The 21,640-nt window shown below is 43.6% G+C and overlaps 1 pseudogene across 4 annotated transcripts in view; it reads right to left on the minus strand.

Annotated features, from left to right (window-relative positions):
- Window positions 1-6,670: 6,670 nt before the first annotated feature.
- LOC146798523 (uncharacterized) overlaps window positions 6,671-21,640 on the minus strand; it is a 34,456-nt pseudogene continuing 19,486 nt past the window's right edge. For all 4 annotated transcript variants that reach the window (XR_014968719.1, XR_014968722.1, XR_014968721.1 and 1 more), the window contains exon 2: window positions 6,671-8,693. The product of XR_014968719.1 is annotated as an uncharacterized LOC146798523, transcript variant X1 (transcript). The remainder of the gene's footprint in view (window positions 8,694-21,640) is intronic.

The raw sequence follows: 21,640 nt of genomic DNA on the forward strand, positions 1-21,640 counted from the left end.
CTTTCGAAAAAGGTTCTCTGACGGAGTCTGACGTAGTTGGGGTGGTAGTTTATTCCAGGCCCTAGCATTTGCCACATAATCCATCATCTGCTGCATAATTTGCAGATTTTTAAAACAAAACTTATTTCTAACTTAAACGGTTAAAAATTTACAAAAAATACAGCAACATATGATACCTCACAGTGGCAGTTCCTTTCTAAAGGTTGACTGGTCACCTTTCTGTTGCTTATTGCTATAAATGGGTAGTAATGTGGTACTTATGAGGGGCAATAAAAGCCAGGACAGTGTTAACAAGTGTAAAAATTGCAAAATAATGCAGTAATGCTATCACAAAATATGCAGCATTATGCAGCATAATTCACCTTTGCTTGCTGCTGAATTTAGTTAACCCTGCTGCATAATTTGACCTTCTCCTGCCGCATAATTCCAGTGGCCCTGTTTATAGTGATATGAGGTCCCAGCCTGTGGCAAAAACAACTGTGAATATGCAAGTCATTATTTTAAAACAGTATTTACACACTCTAAGCTAGGCTGCTGCAAAATGATGCAGTGGTTGAGATAAAACAAGTTCTTACAAAATATACTTTTTAGTAATAAGTAATCAAACTGTATCCAATGAAGACATTTTTGTAAGTGTCTCCACTATTCAAGATCTCAGCTGATAACACCCTTTCATTACATCTCAAAAAGAATAAATCTTTGCCACCATTAATCTTTAAGCAGAGCCACTGGAATTATTCAGCAGAAGAGGACCACATTATGCAGCAGGTTTGACTAAAATTATGCAGCAAGAAATCTAAATTATGCAGCACAATGGGCCACATTTTGTGGTTAGCATTACTTCATTATTTTGTCATTTTAACTCAAGGCAACGCTGTCAGAGGAAATATTTCACCTCATTAGTACCAGTTTAGCAGCCAAATACAGCAGTAATCAACTACAAGATTATCAGTCAATCTTTGCAAAGGGCCTTGCACTGCTCCGGAACACTTTGTCACGCTTTAAGTAACTTTTGTTCCGTCTGAGCTAGAATCAAGTTTTTTTTGTTGAAATCTGCAGATTATGTAGCAAATGCAGTAACTCACAATTCCAGTGGCCCTGGCTTTAAGTGACTCAACCAATTAATGGCTGGTAAGAAGGCTTATTTCTTTTTGAACTTTCTGCACTACCACCACACCCTTCACTTTCAGGCAGAGGCACCTCAAAGTCAGTATTAACCATTCAGGGGCAATTTTTATGTGAAAGCTGAGACCATGGGGTGCAGGTAGAAGGCTAGCAGGGTTGCATTCAGATGCAGAGCCCTAATCCTCTTGATCCCTGGGGCCTCACCGTCTAGGGGACAGAGGAAAGGAGTGAGATTAATAGATATTGTCAAAGAGAAGGCCCAGAATAGGGAGCACTGTATGGGGACTCATTTTTACGATTACAAATGACCAGAGACAGCTTCTTCAGAGAGATACCCCAAAGAAGGGGACAATACAGGTGTTTTTTTTTTTTTTTTTAAAGGGACATTCATTAGTGAAGCTGGTACTGCTGCGAAGTGTGTAAATGGTCACTGCTGGTTATCATTAAGGAAGCAGATACAGCAGGACTGTGGCCCAAGGATTTGAGGGGCCACTGCATCACAGTTATGACTGTCTACCTTTAAAAAAGGGGCATCAGAGCTTATTTTCCTTTCAAGCATTAGAACAGAGGTGATGATCCCTCATGGTGGGGAGGAGGTAAAAGATGCAGAAGAGATAGCCTGCTACTCAGGACTGCAGTTATTGTTAGTGCAGCAGGTGTAGTTGTATTTGGTCAAAGAGTGCGAGGGGCTCACAACACAAAAATTATGGAGAGCACTTTGAGATAATTTCTGTTTTTGTTTGATGCATTTGCTGTTCTATAAGTCTCATATTTAGTGCGGTTCATAAGCTAAGGAAAAAGTATTTCTAAAATAATCTCATAAGCCCGCTCCCTGCACGCAGCCATGACCCTCCCGCTCCCCAAACCCTTGCCATAAAGTTTTGGAGGGGGACCCGACCGCAAAACATTTTGCTTAGGGGGGGCTCAGAGTAAAAAAGTTTGAAGACCTATGCTCTATAAGTTCAAATGTAGTATTCATATCGGCAGCTGTAACAAGATGATTCTTTGTGTTATCCCTTCCTAAGAAATCTGCTAATGTTATCATTGTTTCTGATTCAAAGTTCAAGTTCACAGGACGATTATACAGGTTTATCAACCTTATTCCTAATTGCTCATTTATTGAGGTTATGTCTAAATCCAGAAAGTCAGGAGAAGTTAAATAAAAAAAAATGTATAGTACAGGCAACAAAAGTCTTGACCCATATTAATAGGTCACCCTCTGGTCGACCCACAGTTGACGGTCTTTCTTCAACACTAAAGTTTGTGTATCTTACCCTAAATAATGGGTTTAGGGCCAAGGTCTCCTGGAACACATATATGGAATTTGTCTATATAAGATCCCTACTCTGGGTTTATTTTTTTGGATCTAATTCCCGCTATATTCAATGATACCATTCTAAAATGTATATTGTCTTTTTCCTGTGGTGACTAACAGTAATGGTGTTTGTTAAATTGCTTGAGGTGGTCCCCCCTTTACCTATGAACAGCTGGGTTGGTGTTAGCCTGATTTTTGGATAATAATGGGAACGTGTACTGAAGCTGTGGTGGAGTCTCTCTTATTAGAGTGGCACTATCTTTCCTGAGTCAATAATTTTCATTGCGGTCATCCCCAATCTTCCCAATACCAGTAAGACTTGATGGACTGCTAACTTGCTCCTGACACGGTACGTAGATCTAAGTTCAATAATCCTGCTCCATATTCTGCTCAAGTCTACATTGTGTAGTGACATCAAACTCCATTTCACCGCCAGCAGATCGTGTCTAATGAAGGAGTAATTGTGTCGGAAACTCCTCACCCAGTGAATGACTTTGATTTTTGGGGATTAACGATTCTCTTTAAATAACTATTCTAATTTGGGAACGTTGACCATGCATACCTGTTTCGGGGAACTCTCATTTGGTTTAGAGATATTTTCCCTCCTTCCGGTTAAACCATTTCTCGTCATCCGCCCTTGATCTTGGGGACCCAGAGGTTGCAATATTTTCCTATTCCAGCTATGACCATTTCTCTGTGTATATGTACTCTCTGAGTGATGACCGGTGTGTCTGCCGGAGGGATTGTGGGAGGACTAGGTGTCCCAATCTCCCCTATTTCCTCCCCCTTTTACATTCCATTCTGATGCTTTGTTGTGTGAGGTGTTCTTTTCCTTTTTGTGGTTTAAGAGCCTCTGCAACACTGACCTCTCTTGTTGGCCTAGTGTCATACTATTTATGTCCTTGTTACTTTGACGGGAGCCTAGTACACTTAATACACTTGGGGTGATGCTAACAATTATAGGGAAGGTAGGAAGATTGTATGGGTAACTTAACTGCAAATGCTTTTAAAGGATTTTTAGAATTAGGTTAAGGACATATGTTAGACTGTTAGACTGTTTAAAAAAAGAAGACTGTTGTGACTGGTTGCCCATTGCTTGGAGTGAGGAAGAAGAAGCTTTAAACACCCTAAAGAAAGCAACTTCTGCCTAATGGACTTGACAGTACAATGGCAGATACATTGATCACGAATGACCTACTCTACAAAGTTTTTAAATTGGCATTCAGCTGCAAGTTTGCACAAGGCAGAGAGGTAAGTATCAATATCTTCTATAGGTTTATTTTCTCTTTTGAAAAACTTGTATTTCAACACTACCAGACTTGGAGTGACATCAAATCTTTGAACTAGCTTTTTCACAGCCTCTTCATAAACTTCAAGTTCAACCTCCCCTTCAGCGATTTGAGTATCAGGCAGATGTTTAAATGTAGATCTGCCCTCAAAACCCAAAGAATGTAACAGTAAATATCTCTTTCTCTCGGGTCTGTATCTTGAAGCTCCAATCGCTCCCAAGTAGGTTTCAAAGGCATTGGTGTCTCCAAAAATTGTGGTGGAGGATTCACAGACTGCATTGTGTATTATGATGCACCTCTTGTTGTAAGTGAGCTCCAACACAAATGTACAATTTCCTTTCTTGAAAAAGACAATAAAAAAATAATAATAATGTAACAGTAACTCCTTTATATGTAAAACTGACTCGCATTAGAGTAAGGGCAGAGTCACTGGGCAATGTCACTTAGACACCATAACGAACCCCCTTGAAATATATTGCTACCAATAAAAACTTTGAGAGTGCCTGAAGCATAGATTAGTAGAAAACAGTACTACAATGCAGTTGTTCTCAATCCAAACTAATTGTAAGAGATGGCCTCCGTATTTCTCCTTTATTTCTAAGAGTTAAAAGCACTCCCACAGATGGCTCAATGAATGACTTTTCTTCCTAACGTTTCAAAATGGCCCGTGGATTTTTCATTGACTTTGATGAAATTAGGGCTTGCCTGAAAAGGATCCCATCCTCGTCGCCACGTGAAATAAGTGGCAAGAGATGAGAATTAAACATAGATGGTTTTTCTTTGAAGATACCATGGTTTTTAAAGGGAGACGTAGCTGTGGTAAAATTTATGTTGTGATTAAAGGATCGAACATCTTGGGTTGGTTCCACCAAGGGTTTTTTGGGATGGTTCTACGCCCTGGTACGAAAGAACAAGTTTCTGTGACTAGAGATGCGAATGACATTGAGCATTTGTTAAATGAGTTTCCCAGTGTGTTCTCTGGTGAGCTTGGGAAGAGTGTGGGTTTTCAACACAAGATAAAGATGAAAGCCAATGCCATTCCTGTGAAGCATAAGTTAAGGGGAGTCCCTTTAAGCGTGTGCAGTGATTTGGAAAAGGCGTTGGAAGGGTTACGGATGAAAGGTATAATTGAGCCCGTTGAGTCCTCATTGTGGCTTTCTCCCCTGGTCGTTGCCAAGAAAAAGAATGGCGAGTTGAGGGTTTGTGTTGATCTCAGAGCCCTCAACAAAGAGAATATGGGTGGATTCTCATCCTCTCCCCAGGATTAGCGAAATCCTGTCTGCCATCTCTGGAGCCAAGGTAGAACTGGCTCAGGAGTCACGTCATCTTACGGCATTCGTTTCCCCTTTGAGGATATTCCACTACTACCATATGCCATCTGGCCTGGCATCTGTCTTCGCCATTTCTCTTCTGTTGAAAGACAGGTCCGATTTTGCGTGGGATAATCAGTGTTTTGCCGCATTCTCCGACATCAAACAGCAGCTAGTCAGTGTGTGTGCGCTAAAACCTTTTGATCAAAATCTCAAATGTTGTTTGACTGTGGATGCGAGTAAGTTTGATGTTGCGGCAGTTTTGACACAGAAGGATGCTGAAACAGAAAATACCATTGGGTTTGCATCCAGAGTCCTTAGGGAGCCTGAGTTACATTATTCTGTGATAGAAAAAGAGCTTTTGGCGTGTTGGTGGGCCACAGAAAAGTTTACGTGCTATCTCTGGGGAAGAAATTTTATTCTACAAATCGATAATAAAACCTTTAGTCTCTATTCTTAATGGCACCAATTGTAAGACTAGTACTCAATTTTGAAGTTGTACATATTTCTGGAGGGAGAAATGTGAGAGCGGATTATTTGTCCAGAAATCCTATTGTCGAGAAGGATGAATTGACGGGTGAGTGTGAAGATGAGTGTTGTTTCTTTGCTGCCATGCAGGTTGAGAATTCCAGTCATTTCACAGAAGATGTGTGGAGGAAAAGCTTCGGTGATGACGTTATGATGAAAATGGTTATGGAGAATGTTGAGTCAGGCTGGCCAAGGGAAAAATCGCTTGAATTGAGTTTACAACCCTATTTCAAGGTGTCAGAGGAGTTAACTATTTAGGACAGCCTACTTTTAAGAGGTGACAAACTTATTCCTCCATTAGAGCTTGGGTGCAATATTTTGTCAAAAGCTCATGAAGGTCATTTGTGGTCCACGTTGACCAAACGCAGGGTGCGGGAGTCATTTTGGTGGCCTTAGATGGATGCAGAAATTGACTACTTGGTCAAGAGTTGTGTTGTGTGCTCTACGTCCAATGAATCTTTTGAGACTTTCACCCCACCTACGGTGCCTACTGACTGTCCTTCTGGACCGTGACTTGGTAGGACCATTTAATGTTCTGTCACACAATTGTCGCTTTGCTTTAGTCTTCATGGACTACTACTCTAAACAGGCCTTTGTCAGATTTATTGGTGAACCTGACTCCAAAGCTGTGATTCTTTTCCTCAAAGACATTTTCTTGAGTGTAGGTCTACCTAAGGAGATCATCTCAGACAATGGGGTCCAATTTGTCTCTGGTGAGGTGGAGACATTTCTTAGTGAGAGCTCCATTCGCCATCTTAAGAGTTTGCTTTACCAACAACAAACCAATTGGCTCCTGGAGCGTTTCGACAGGGTCCTTGGTAAGTGTGTGAGGTGGGCGTTAGCTAATAGGTGTGATGTTAAAAATGCTGTTCAATCCATGTTATGGATTCCCAGCAGGTACCGTTAGTACGGCCACTTCGGTGCTGATATTTAGAATGTTTTTTTTGTGATGACGATTAGGAGTTTTGCTGCTCTCTCTATCGTTTCCCCTTTTCTTTTCCTGGCCCTCCCCGTTTTTTCCATTTTTTTTCCTGTGGTCCTTTTCTTTCTTTCTTTCGCCCTGTTGCCTGTATCTCAGTTCAAAAAGGGACAACTCATTGTAATATCTTTGTTTTTCTTTTATTGCTTTAGACTGATGTGTATTTAGTGCGCTGTAGAAAATGTTTATTCTTATAAGCTATGTTACTTTCTTCTTTTTTTAGGTTGCGTCAGACATTTGTTTTTTCTATGAGACATATGTTAAAAAAAAGAGGTAAACTAAATGCAGTCTTCATCTCTTTAACACCTCTATTCTCTGCTGGAACACTGCTGTCTTTGTGTTCCAGAGAGTGGCGGTTTGAATTCACTTGTTGCCTGAAGCTGCCGGGGTATTTGTACTTTACACTGCTCTCCCTACATTAAACCGTCTATGTTTCATTCTCGTCTCTTGCCACTTATTTCAGATTCAAATTAGAAAAATGACAATAAAACCTTTTTGAAATTAAAATAAGCTTAAGGATTAAATATTCCATGGGAAAGGTGCAGGTACACTGCACTACAAATACTACTCATAGGAAAATATATAATTACAGTTCACTACAACTATTCTTTAAGGGGCTAATTAAAAAGGGCCTGGCATTAGGAGCATTACTAATGTACCCAATAAATACTGACATTGCAGGGTTCCGTATCCCGAGTGTCGTCTCTTCTATTCTTAGTTCTGCCACTCGGAACGGGGGATGATTCTGTTATACCGAATGTTTTCCTCCATTCTGAGTTACAAAAGTTAGAATGGTCTGGCTTATTCTCCACAGCACAAATTCTAGAATATTCATATTCCTCGTACCATGCAAGTTAGAGGCAAACTTCTAGTTTAGCCCAAAGGAAAATTACCAAGCACTGAAAATTCAGCCCAAAGGAGAGGATTTCAGCAATACAACCACGGATGCAAAAACAACATTTTCACAGATATCCGATATATATATGCTGTGAGGGGGTATTTCCAAACAAGATGAGCTTTCATACAGAATATCCCACATAGCAAGCATATTGATAAAATGGACTGAGTCATGCCACTTTTGAAAAAAAAATATCCGCCCTGTCCATTTATTGACACCTTTAGAAATGTATCTTCATTGTTGAATAAAAGAGGAAAAGATCATTGGACTATTTGATTCTAGAGCTGTAGACGCCTGCAGTGCCTCCTGATGTGCCATGGAGACCTTAGCTAAGCATTGGAAGATGCCTGGAAGTGTCGAGAACACCTCTCTATCAGACCACGCCTTTGGGATCCCAACAGTAATGCTTGTCGCAGTGCAGTGCATCCAACTCCTCCAGATCCTGTAGGGAAAGTTCAAAGTCAAAAAGTTGGAAATTCTCAACGATGCGTTCAGAGTTGGTGGACTTGGGGATCACACCAACCTCCCGCTGCAGGGCCCAGCGCAAGAGGACCTGTGAGGATGTCCGGTTGCACCTTGCTGCCACTGCCTGCACTTCTTGCCGCTGTATAAGATTTCCACTCCCCAGAGAAGTGTAGGCCTGTAGGTGTATGCCAGCTGACTGGCAGAAGCGCAATAGGTCCCACTGGGCCAGCTCTGGGTGGTACTCCACTTGAAGCACGGCTGGTCGCACCTGGCACACAGCGAGTAACTCCTTCAGGTGTTCCTCGGTGTAGTTGGACACGCCAATGCTATGGAGAAAACCAGCGGAGTTCAGCTTCTCCAAAGCCTCCCAGGATTGGCGCCGGCTTTCTTGGTTACGCGGGTCATCACTTTTCCATCCCTGTTTGCCTGGCCAGTGAATCAGGTAAAGGTCTAGGTAGTCTAAGTCCAGGGCTTGCAAGCTACGTCGGGCTGCATCTTCAGCCTCTTCACCGTGGTCTCGTGGTGCCAGCTTACTGGTCAGGAAGATGTCCTGGCGGGTTAAGCCATGCAGGGGAAGGAGCTCCTTTAAAGCCCGCCCGATGTCTACCTCATTCCCATAGACGGCTGCTGTATCAATGGAGCGGTAGCCACATCCTAGGGCTGCATCCAATGTGCTGTAGATGGTGTCGTAACCCTGGATGCGGAAAGTGCCTAGTCCAACGAGGGGCATCCGGATGCCATTGTTAAGAGTGACACTCTCCATGACAGGCAGTGGACGGGCCAGCTATAAAGAAAATAAACATTTTAGACAAGTGGGTAAAGCGTGGAGAAATACCATATATATTTATTTAACACCAGTAGGTCTGATCTAGAGATAGCTGTAGCTGCCTTGCTTGTAATAACTCTTTCAACAAAATATCCCCAGTTGGAGACACACTTGGAAAGCAGATGAATTCCACTGATTCTTTTAATAAAAGGAAACTGGCATTTTCATTCAGATGCATTTCATTGCCTTACGCGTTTCAAAGCATTAAGCTCCCTGTTCACAGGATCCATGGTACTGCACAGAAATGATGAAAAGGCACTCCCCTCTTGGGATTCATCTGCTTTTCGAGTGCGTCTTCAACTGGGGATGTTTTGTTTAAAGATTTATAACCAGCCGAGAAGACTGCACCACCCTTCAAGGTCAAGGTTAGGGGGCCACGACAACATGGAACTACTCCAAGTCTTCCTTAGTGGAAAAGCAAAAAAGAAAAAAGAAACTGAACATTTTCATCTCGGGGGGGCCCACAGGAGGGCTTTCAAATTAAATGAACATTTAGCTACAGCACAGAAACCTACTCAAGGTAAAGGAATTTTGAAAGTGCACTACTGATACCAGCATGCAACACTTAGTTGAACTCCCTGTGAGGCCCACTGAGGGCTAATTAAATGGACATGCAGAGGGGGAGTGCATTTTCACCATTTCTGTGCAGCATCATGGAGCCTGTGAACAAGGAGCTGTGCTCTGAAACTCGCAAGGCAATGAAATGCATCTGAATGAAAATGCCAGTTTCCTTTCATTAACCCCTTGCATGCCCGCCCCTTTCCCCGCCCAGTGCCGCGCTTTGTATTAGCGGGCGGAGTTCATGACGAGCTGGACTCGTCATGGGCACAGCGCCACCGCAGCCCATGACGAGTCCAGCTCGTCATGGGCACTGAAGGGGTTAAAAGAATCATTGGAATTCATCTGCTTTTCGAGTGCGTCTTCAACTGGGGATGTTTTGTTTAAAGATTTTCCAATTTCTCTATGGGAGATTGTGCATTTGCCGGTTTATGGGTGCAGCACAAGCTCCCATAGAGAAATGGGAGCATGCGACCGCACTACGTGCACATTTCTACAAAAACGTAATAAATAAATAAAACACAGCAGGCTTACCAATGTTTTTTCAATAGCTAAATGTTCCTATGCCGATTTAGTTAAAACAGAAGTAGGGTCATATGCAAAACTTGTTTATTTTTTTTCTTTTACATAAGAAAACAAAGTAACCTTACAACTTAAACATTTGAAAATAGTGAGCATTAAAAAGGCCAGAGAAGGAAGTGTAGGAACATAAAATAGATAATACAAAATGAGAATGGAATTATATTGTGTTAAGGTGGATTAGGTGTGTTTACATCAGTTTCCCCAAAAGAAAGGCAATTTGGCTGGAACCTTAGTACTGGAAGGAAGGAGTTTCTGAGGATGGTTGCACCACCAGAGAACGACTATTTCACCATGAGCAGGGCCATTGGAATTATGCGATTGTGCGGAGTTTTTCGCCTAATTTTAGATTTGCTGCATTTGATACATAAGCCATCATCTGCTGCATAATCTGCAGGTTTTAACAAAAAGAATGCGTTTCTAGCCGGTTCAAAATTTACTAAATATGCAGTGACACGTGTTGTCGCAGAGTGGACGGCCCATTACCAATGTTGACTGGTCTTTCTGTTACTAATTCCTGCATTTGGGTGTTAAAACGGTACTAATGAGGGGCAACCAATACCCAGATAGTGTAAAAATGACAAATAAGGAAGTAATACTATCATACAATGTGCCGCATTATGCAGCATAATTTGGCTTTTCCTGACAGATAATTTACTCAACCCTGCCACATATTTTGAACCTTCCCTGCAACATTATTCCAGTGGCCCTGTGAGGGAAGTTTTGAATCAAATGTTTCCAGCAGTTTAGAGTTGGTAAAATGGAGAACAGCAATTAAACAATCAAGATTACTTGTATACCGCTACAAAACAAAAAATATGGAAACTAAGGGCTCAAAAGACGACTGATTCCTCTAAAATAGCAATATCTTCACTGCTTTCCTCTCATTATGCACTGAATCATATTTCAAGCATTCATCACATGGAAAGTAACAAATAACACTGATAGCAGAATTACAGGCTAATCACGATTAAGCCACCAACCTTACATTTCTGATGTTTTCAGCCAGCCCTGGAAAATAAAAACACATGTCCACTAGTCATGTCACCAGCACAGCAACTGCCATATGAGAATTCACCTATTTATGACTAACCTGGGACTTTTCACCAATATTCACAGCCCTTTGATACCTTACCCTTACACTAACTACTCACCTGCAATGTCTGGCCTGTGATGACTACTCCATATGCGGACTAAGTACCTTGAGACTTTTCACCTTTAGTGATTGAAAATTCATTTACATGGTTGCTACTTTGTGACTTTTCATTTAGAGTGACAACTCAGTGATGGATGGATGTCACTACTTCGGTGACTGAAAAATCGGGAATAATTCCAAAAGGAGTATCATTACATAGTATCTTCATAGGTAAGTTTCAAAGTTTTTTCAATGTGTTTGTTTGTGCACCCATACACTCATCCATGTATTGTTTATATTTCTTTGCAAATTAATCAAATCTTTTTTTTAAATCCTCACACACTTTCAAAACAATATCTTTTCAGGCTTAGACGGCCACATAGCTTAAGCAAACAAGCATTGAAAATGCAATAGGTCTCGCCTTTGATTAAGTTAAAGCCATTTGCTTTGCTAATGGTATTGTATAGCAAAGCAAATGGCTTTAACTTAATGAAAGGCGAGACCTATTGCATTTGTAATGCTTGTTTTGCAGTTGTATATAGGGTGAACTCGACTCGAAGGTATCAGAGCGTTTTACATGATCACAAGTAGCATTAGAGATGGATACATTCATTGTAGGCATGGGTAGATTAAGTGATTTGCCCAGAATCGCAGGGTGATTTAGCTTCCAGCCAGACTTGAGGCTGGTTCCCCAGCTTCAAAGTCGGCCGCTGTAGCCATTAAGCCACACAAATGACGGGTGACATCATTGTTAAAGCCTCAGCACAGTTATGAGAAAGACACTTTGGTATTATTTCCCAATGCCCTGAGGTGCTGTTGCATTGGAAATAATAAGCTGGCAAAACAATCTTTATGGAATGCCTCACCGCATGGGTGTACTTCCCTCCATGCATAAACCTGCTTTTTTAGGATTCAAGTTGTAGCTGTTACCCCAGAGGAGCTAGATGCAGGGCCCCCAACGCCGTTGGGTTGGAGTTTAAATAGGCTAGTGGGGGCCAAAAATATGAGACTCGACTGCTGACCAACCACAAGCATTTGCAATGCAATAGATCTCGTAGTTACACGAGTTTAAGCTATTGCCATTATAAATAACAATGCCTTTTACTTATGTTTTTAAAAAGAAAACAAAAATAAAAGGCATTGTAATTTGCAATGTCAATAGCTGAAACTCGTGTTAATGCGAGACCTATTGCATTGCAAATGCATGTTTATTATAGTTGCTGCTGTTCTTGCTGCCTGATTTTGTTTAAGTTGTTTTTGTGTTATTTTTTTGTCTCATCACATTGGCAATCTATGGTTGGAGAATCTGGCTTTGATAATTGCATTCGTTGCCATTCTACCATAACTAATGCAAATATCTTTTTTATTTTTTTGGCACTGTCATAAAGTTTTAACAATAGTTTAACCTCCCAAACAAAAAAAACACCGGCCCAGCGTCCTTCAGTGTCCGCTTTTCATTCCAGCCTAAGGTCTCTTGGAAATGTGCCTGTGTGCCTGCCCTGGCTTCTCTTGAAATGGGATTTTAGGGATGAATCGTCTCGTTCTCTCTGTTGCAAATATCCCGGCCCGTCTAGCTCGGCAATCATGCTGCTGGGGATCTTGGATGTGTTTTCGAGCCCCTGCACACGTTCTTTGCACGGTTGGGGAAACACTGCTGCAGATAAAAGGATGCCTTTTCTCGACACAACTACACCTTCTAGGGATTTCGAGTTAGAAAAAGAGCTACATTAGGTTTCTTGTTATTTAAAATAAAAGAACAGAGGGTAAATATAAGTAACTAACAAAGCTCCTGTTAATGAATTAACATTTTACAGAGGAAACAGAAAGGGAAAATGCCCGCTTAGGACTTAGCATTCAGGGTATTTAGGCAGCTCACCGAGTCACAAAGGGAAAACAACTGTGGTGACACATCAACTACACACACTGGGGTTACACATCTACTAGACACACTGGGGTACATTCCAGCTGAACCGTTCTCACTTAGTAAACATTTAATTAAGAGTTTTGCTGAGTGTAACCTTTTGGTTACTTCTGTGGGTGAAAGAAGACTTTGCAAGCTTTACGAAAGCGCGTTGTAGGGAGAAAACACATCAGGTAGGGTTGGTACCTACCTAAAGCACTGATGTTCGGCGATCGCGGCTCGAGAGCAGAGCGATCGTGGAGAATGCTAGTTTTCAAATATACTGCCATGTACCCGGGTGCACCGTACATATAACATAGAACCACGACATGTGGATGAGCTGGCACCTCAATTAGAGAGCTGCTGTCAGCTGAATCACAAGTTTACATGTGGTGAGGGCAGGCACGCGGTGTGTACACACCCGCACGAGCTGAGACTTGGCATACAAGCATGTAAAAGCAGACAGAGCATGCAATCTTTTATAATAGACAATGGTCGTACAAACGGCTCAAGTAGACATTCTGTATACAACACGTGTGAGCAGGCATATCTGGCGAAAAAACCGCGAAATCCGGCATACCCACTTGGCTTCGTTCATGTATAAGCAGTGAAAGTACGTATACTTGGTGTGCAAACAGAGAGCTGAGCCTGAACCATGACGTAACAGAGTCACTAACACCAAGAAGAGACCCGCATGCTCTGCCAGTCGGCGGAGAGGGCCCCGTGAGGTTGCAGACTGTCTGTCACAGTCTGAGGCCAAAGATCGCCAGACTTCGCTTTCTAGTGCCGCGCGCCAGCCAGAAAGAAAAGGCGGAAGATTACAGTCACAAACAATGTTCTGGCACCACACCCAGTCTGACAAAGATAATATTACTGAAAACGATGCTTGCCCCAACCGTGCTCGCTGGGCACTGTGGCACCTTCCGGAAACACCATATTATGGCAGACGAGATGCAAGGGTATTACGAAAACAATCATGGTCTCCACTGACTCTCTATCCAGTCAACTAACTAGCACCAGCTGAAGCAACTGTCCCTATCTTATCGCAACTGGGGTGAACTAAATGTTCTGCACCATAAAAAAAAAAAAAAGAAGAATCTTATTAGTACAGAAAACGCACTGATTGAAAGAAAACTCTACATCTTCCTAAACAAGTGCTCGCCAGGCATCCGCTGTTTATTTTTGCATCGCGCTTTCAAAAGTGAAAGCGAGATGCAAAAATAAACATGCGGTGCCCTGTCTGTTTTTTTGTCCAGCCCAATCAAAGAGCCGGACTGGCGCGTGCAAGGCAGCGTGACGAAGCTTCTGATAAGAAACTTCGTCACGCCAGCTGTAATGCAGGCGAGCCAGTCCGGGTGGGCCGGTCAAAAAAGGAAGAAGGAGGCAACCTGGAAAGCTTATTCCCAATGGCGGCAAACCGTTTAACATAAACGGTGACACGAGCCAATGGGAATAAGGGACAGGGCTTAAAGCCCTTTACATAAAAGTACTCATATGCATAAAATCTCGCCGAGCGAGCTGCGCATGTGCCCAGCAACGCTAGTCGAGACCTAAAAAGGAAGCAAGAAACTATGGGTAGGTCCCAAGTTTAGGTGGCGTGTGCTCCTATATAGAGCATCCTACAACACAAGCGTACTTTGAATCTGCTTACCTCAAATGTCTGTTTTTGTAGCAACGTTTTTCGGCATAGGCATAGTGCCAATCCACGCCAAGGTAGTAAGTGAAGTCTTTTGCCACTTGTACAGCAACATTTTTAAGAATAGAAATAGGCTAGTGCCACCATCCATGCTGAGCTGAAAAATGACAAAAACCTTGTACACTTCCAGGCATATTACAGCTTTGGATTGGTAAAATACTCCATGGTAAAAGGTTTTGGTCATTTTTCAGCTCTGCACGGATGGCACTAGCTAGACTCCGGGCCTCTTTGACGCATTTGAAGTCTACGGACGAGCACTGCCATCAGTTAGTGACGGTCACAATTTAACACACATGCTTTTATATTGCTAAATCAATGAATGGATAATCCTACCAACAGAATTAACTCATTTGAATGGTTTTAATTAACTATCCAATAAAGGTTTATAAATAAAAAAGGCCTTCTTCTGACCTCCCACTTATACACTGAGTACCTGTGACATCACTCAAAGTGGCTTACATGACCTCATCTGCACAGAAAAAAGCCCTAACATCATCTTTAAAAATATATATTCTTTATTGATTTTCACAGGATTTGTACACTATCATGACTCCAGTGTAGCAGCATTTATACGTTATAATAGCAAGAATAGATATCTTATAAACATTTTCCCCAAATCCCCCCACCCCTCATAGCTGTTCATATTTTATGACCAAGACAGGAGTTGCCACTAATGTCAATGCTTGGAGTTCACATATCTATCTGTTCGGCCTTTTGCCCATGCTTCTGAGTTTCCGGTCCTTCAAAAAGGCACTTTCTTCCAGTCTACCAAGTCTTCAATCATCCTTCCTTACTCACAGCATTTATCAATGTCCTATACTTCGGAGTCACTTTCGACAACTGCTTAGGTCAGACAACATCTGTGCCCAGGCTGCCAAGCCCTCCCCCAGATGTTTATCCCTTCTCACATGCTGCATTCTGACTTCTTCTGCCACTGCTCATTCAGACATGTCACACTGCCAAGCAACGCAATCGGGAGCTTGCAGTCTCATCCACTTAATAGCAATTTGCCTCTTTGCAAGCAGTAAACCCAGCATCAAGAATTTTCCACTAAGTTTCTTTTTCGACGGGTACGAAATCAGTCTTAATAGCATCGCCCGTGGGGTGTGTTTGGCCTCCCAACCCTATTTAATCTTTGCAACACTACTTTCCAAGAAGGCGCTACCAAAGGGCAACTTCACACCACATGCACAAAGTTCACAGCAGGGCTATAAATGCAAATTCCCTTGCTCTAATGGACATGCAACCCTGCCCCTGCACTGCCTGCTGACCCTGTGCTGCCTCCTGCCCCTGCGCTGCCTGCACCAGAACCACCACCAGGACCACAAATTCAGGCTGCAGCACGACCACGCAGCGAACACGCAAAGCAGGTGCACAGCCAATGCACCGCTGGTTGTACAATTTCCAGCGCCAGGACTCCCCGGTCACCAGACAGTACAGTGCTAAGGAACTCCTCAACCCGAATGTCAAAACAGCTGTATTTCTTACTCCCCGCGATCTACCCAAGGACCAGTCACCTGCTGACACTGACACTTTGCCTATGACACAACCTATGAAAGGTCCCACACCTCTCCGGCCCACAATACCAAGACCACCCTGCTCACTCTGCAAACATGCCACGGAGGTCCGGGACACCATCCCCACCCTCTCCACGGACAAGGTCTTCCTCCCTGAAACATGCCTCAACCCCCCCTCGAACTCTGACATCACCACTGCCACACCTGAAGGCTACAAGATGATACACCGTGATCGCCGCAACAAACAAGGCGGAGGCATCGTCATCATCTTCAAGGAAGCCATCAGATGCACCGTCCCCAACAACGACCCCACACCTCTCAAGGAACACCTCAACTTCCTACTACAGACTGGTTCAAAGACCATGATAAGAGGCATCCTCGTCTACAGACCACAGAGACCCCGAGCAACATTCTGCAACACCATGCCCAAACTCATCGCACCCCTAGCAATCGACTTGCACCACTTCCTCCTCTGCGACCTCAACTTCCACATCGACGGCCCCTACGACACCAACTCCATCATCCCCCTGGAGAACTTGAACAACATCTGCCTCACCCAACTGGTTACTGAGCCCATGCACAAGGCCAGACACACACTCAACCCTATCTTCACCTCTAGTGGCAGAATCAAATTCAGCCACACCACAGAACTCACCTACACTGACCAAACCATTGTACACTTCACAATCACCGACACCCAACACACCATCACCAGGCAGCAGATCTCCTACCGCAGTTGGAGCAAGATCACCGAAACTCAGTGATCACAGACCCTCACTGCCTCCAAACCTGAGGCCTCAACAGACCTCAACCAGGTCATTCCAGAACTTCTCCGCCTGGTTCACTGAAAGAGTCACCCGCTGAAACCTACAAAAACCAACAAGAGCCCCAAACATGCCTGCTGGTACACCCTAGATCAGGAGCACCAACTGCAACTGGGACCAACTGGAGAAACAATGGCACACCACCAAGAATCCTGCCTACAGAGCCGCTCACAAAACAGCCCTCACCAACTACCACGTGCACATGAAAGAAGCCAAGAAAACTGCTATCACCACCGCATCGACTCTGCCACCAACCACACAAACTCTTCAAAATAGTCAAAGAATTCTCCCATCCGACAGCAATGGAGAACACCATCCACCATTCCTAAGAACTCTGTGGCTCACTCTCAGACCACTTCCACAGCAAAATCACCAACATCTACAACAATTTCAACATCTAACCCTCAACCATCAACTCCGACGAGCTCAATCAGCCAGCAAACAACAGCTAAACCATCACTACCTGGTCACCGCTCTGAACACTCAGCCATCATGTCTTCCATCCAAGCAGGGGCGCCCACTGACCCCTGCCCCCACCACCTCTACAACCTAGGACCCCTTCTGGGGAAATCATTAGTACATGGCCCATTGTAGTCGGCAGCACCAGAAACACTCTCTGCCAGCATGAAAGGAGTGTGGGCCAAGACCAAAGCATATGAAGCAAATCAGCATTTAATTGCATACAGCGAGGACATGCAGCTAAGGTTCCCGTGTATATTATGATAATTCAGGCAGGTGTAAGGTAGACTCAGTTCAAAATATTAAATTGAATATCCTTAAAATGGCAGCCTCTGGATACTTTGTGGGGATAGTCCAATATTTTAGCCCAGTCCATATCATGTAGAGGTTTAGCCATGCCAAACTCCCAGGTATTACGAAGAGAAGCCCAAAGTGGTCTCCATGTTGCAGGAAAGCTCTGTACACCCATCTTATCAGTCTCCCACTAGTCCCTACGGTGTAGAGCGTTTGGCTCACCTTATAGAAGGCTTGTGCTAGGTGGAGGACATGAAATAGGAAATTTAATGATTGTTTAAGGTTTTCGTAAGTAAGTAGTTGACCCAGGTGAAGATTGTAGTCTGTCATAAGAGTTTGGAAATCTAGTATGTCACCGTTAACAAACAACCCAATTTTGAGAGGCCTGCAGCATGCCTCTGATGGAGTTACCGTGGGCTTAGCTGTCCTGTGCTCATGAGAAGGCATAGCAAAGGTTGTGCAGGAGCATAGCGTTTCTTCATGTTAGTGAATTTACGGGTTCTAGTAAGGCAAAAGAAAGCTGAATGGAATAACCCCGGGTTGCGTTTGGTAGAATGATCAGTAGGAAACAATGAGTAGTGATGTAAACTCCCCGTACAGTCTTTACAGGTAAATTTCATGCAAGGGGCATCCAGACAGCCACCCATTGGAGCGGTCCAGCTAAATAATAGTGTTCCATGTCCAGAAGGGCTAACCCACTCACAATCACGGGTAGTTTTATAGAGGAGAAAGAGCTACCCGGCGGCACCCCAGACCCCCAAAATCAGACGTGGGACGTGTCTGAAAAAAACGAGGGATGAGCGGGGAAGATTTGAAAAATAATACAATAACCAGGGTAGCACTACCATCTTCACTACTGCCACGTAGCCCATTACTGAAATTGGAAGAGAAGACCAAAATTTGGCTTGGAGGGACTGATCCTACAAATCAGTGGGGTAACAGTAGATATTAATCCCTAGGTATAGAAAGGTAACTGATTCCCAGTTCAATCTGGGGTCTAATTGTTTATAGGAGGGAAAACACTACCATACATTAAAAAAACACTTCTTACATTTTAAAATCTTTATCATGTTCTTACATCTTGTTTGTATAAATACATTCCAAATATTTTGAAGATTCTATGTGTACTTTGTAACTTAGGGATGAGTCAGATCACTAGTTTTGCCTTGGCTCGACTGCAAAACCATTTTAAGACATGGAGAGAGTGGACAATTGCCCACCACAACCTTCCAAGGGGTCTGGCCTCTGCTCACCCTTCACAAGCATGACCGCTGGACCATTGCACCAGAAGAGTTTGCCAGAGTGGTAGGTGCTGCTTGTCCTAACGCTTGACAATGCCCCTTCTGTTTCTCTCCTCTCAGATGAGACAACTCGATACGCAGTACTCTCCGATACTCATGGCGGACCGATCTTGTCTGATTTTAGGAATTGTCCCACCTTGTTCTCTTCCTTATGCATCCAATTCAGAGCAACAACCCTTTGGTTCGGTTGCTGTGGAGCTCCCATCTGATCTCAACCTTATCCTCTGGTTTAATTCTCTGTGATTGTTAGTCCGGGCTCCACAGTTCTGAGATAAATGTAGAGTCCTGAATGCACACACTAGTGCTGTGAGACTAAATACAAGTTGTGGATACCTCATATCCTGACATTAGATGTGAGACTGTCACCCACGCCATCTGCTCTGCTTCATTAATTTGCTTTAGGTTTAAAGTTCACTTGAGGTGGAGGTGAACCAAATGTTTTTGTTCAACTTGTTTAAACTAAAGGGTCACTTACCTTAATGCTTCCCAACCTGTTTACCATGGGCTTTAAATTGTTTAGAAACATAATCAAAAGTTTGCTGTGGCTTTGTTTTTAAGAAAAATTGATTACATTTGGGTAGAATTCATGGCCTCGACACCATGCTCATGGGAATTAGTTTACCGTTGGAGAAGGATTTAATGTGCCACCTGAATGTAGCATACCTAGAAGCAATCACAAAAAGACCATATTGAATAAATAATGCCATGTAGAAAATAGTACATAAATGCTCTGATAAAGTAGTGGAGTATGGCCTCTCCGTGGATGTGTCCATAAAACTGATCTTTTGTCCTGTATTTCTGTCCAGAATGCTGATCTTTTGTCCTGAATTTTAGTCCTCAAACTTGATCCCTTGTCCAGAATTTATTTTACAGCCGTCCAGAATTTACCTCTATGCCAGGTGGTCACCCTACATGTCGACAGGGATTGATCTTCAGCAGGGTATTACATGGACCGGGTCTCATACCCGGTAGTAATGTAGATTTTCCTAGTAATTTATGAAGAAAAGACTTAATTTTAATAAAGACATGGAGGCGAGTATTATGCTTTCTACTCTTGCTTTTATTTATAAAGCAGCAGTCAAGAATGTTAAAACTACAACTACCAAAAGTCTCAGCAAAAGGCTAGCCAATGGGAACTGTAGGAAGGTAGGGTCCTTCTGCATGGTTACCCCCACTTTTTGTCTGGTGCTAAGCTGTTTTTGACTAGTCTGACTGGGATCCTGCACACAGGACCCCAGACTCTCTGCTTTCTCCCTTAAATTGTTGTGGTAAGCTCTTGGGTACATCCCAGATTGGATACTGGGATTCCCTCATAAATCTTCAGTATATGATACTAAGGTACCCAGGGCATAGATACCCCAGAGGTCCCCAATTGGCTGAAGCATGCACTATGCCACTCATGGGGGACCATTCAAAATGAAACTACAGGCCTGAAATTGCAGCCTGGGTAAGCACCACTTACTAAAGATATAAGTTTCCTATATCTAGGGTCACTGCACTTAAAACCTATAAGTCACTCCTATAGGAGGCCTTTTCAATCCCAAAGGCAGGGTGCTTGGTTCTAAGTTAGAGAGTGCCCCTGCATGAGCAGAACACCCCTACAGTCTACCGAGTCCATTCTCCCGGGTTGTCAGTGAAGCTGCCATATACTATAAAGAGGGGCACCGCATAATTATGCGATGACCATCTCAAAACTGGCTGCAACAAATCCTATCATGTTAGGTATCAAACATGTTGGAATCATACCCCCACACCGTAAACGTTGAGGGAGGTATGATTCCAAGCATTGGAAGAGCCCTCCATTAGGCTCTCGGTGTTCCCGGTACCAGCCTTCTTGACCTGGACAGAACAAAATGGTTGCTCCCAACCAGAGACACAATTCTGCCCTCCTGCCGCTGAGCCAAGCAGGGGAAGGCAGTGCCCACCTCCTAGACAGGATTTAGTGTATTGGGTTGGGTGGGTGCACTTGCCAGCGCCACTCAGTCTGCATGAAGGACACATTTGGTGTCTCCATGCATAGTCCAGTTCAAACCTAGGCTCTGGAGCGAAACTGGACAAAGGACATGGGAGTAACTTCCCCCATGTCCAGACCCTCCCCTGGTAGGGTCCCCTGAATCGTCCCAACCCGTTCCCTAGGGTACTTTAGGGCTTACCTGGGTGTAGGTCCCTAGATTTGTCGTGGGATAAGATTCAGATCAGACACCACTTCTTCTACCGCCTAGGCACTCTGGACTTCGCTGGACTTCTTTTGAGCTCAACTTCGTCCCCCTTCCAGTCTGCTGTGTCATCTGTGCCTGTGCACCATACAGGAACCTTCCAAGGCATATGGACATCAAAGACACCTGAAGGACTCTCCCTTGGAGTGAAGGAGTCACTCCCCTGCATTCTCAGGCACAGCAACTAAGTCGATTGGTCTGCTGATCCTGAGCTCCTCCAGACTCCGTAACGTTCTGCAACACAGGTAAAGGTTCTCCACAGCTCCAGCGGCGTGCTCTGCCCTCTCACCAAGTTTGCGGCCAGTATCCCTCGTGAGGGCTGCAATAACCGAACCCCTGTGCACTGCGTCAACTTGCAGTTGCAAAGGCCTGTTGGCTCCCTTCCAAGAAGATCTTCGGGCTTCAAGTAGCCCCAACCTCGAGTAC

The sequence above is a fragment of the Triturus cristatus genome, chromosome 9 (assembly GCF_964204655.1).
Source record: "Triturus cristatus chromosome 9, aTriCri1.1, whole genome shotgun sequence".
NCBI lineage: Eukaryota > Metazoa > Chordata > Amphibia > Caudata > Salamandridae > Triturus > Triturus cristatus.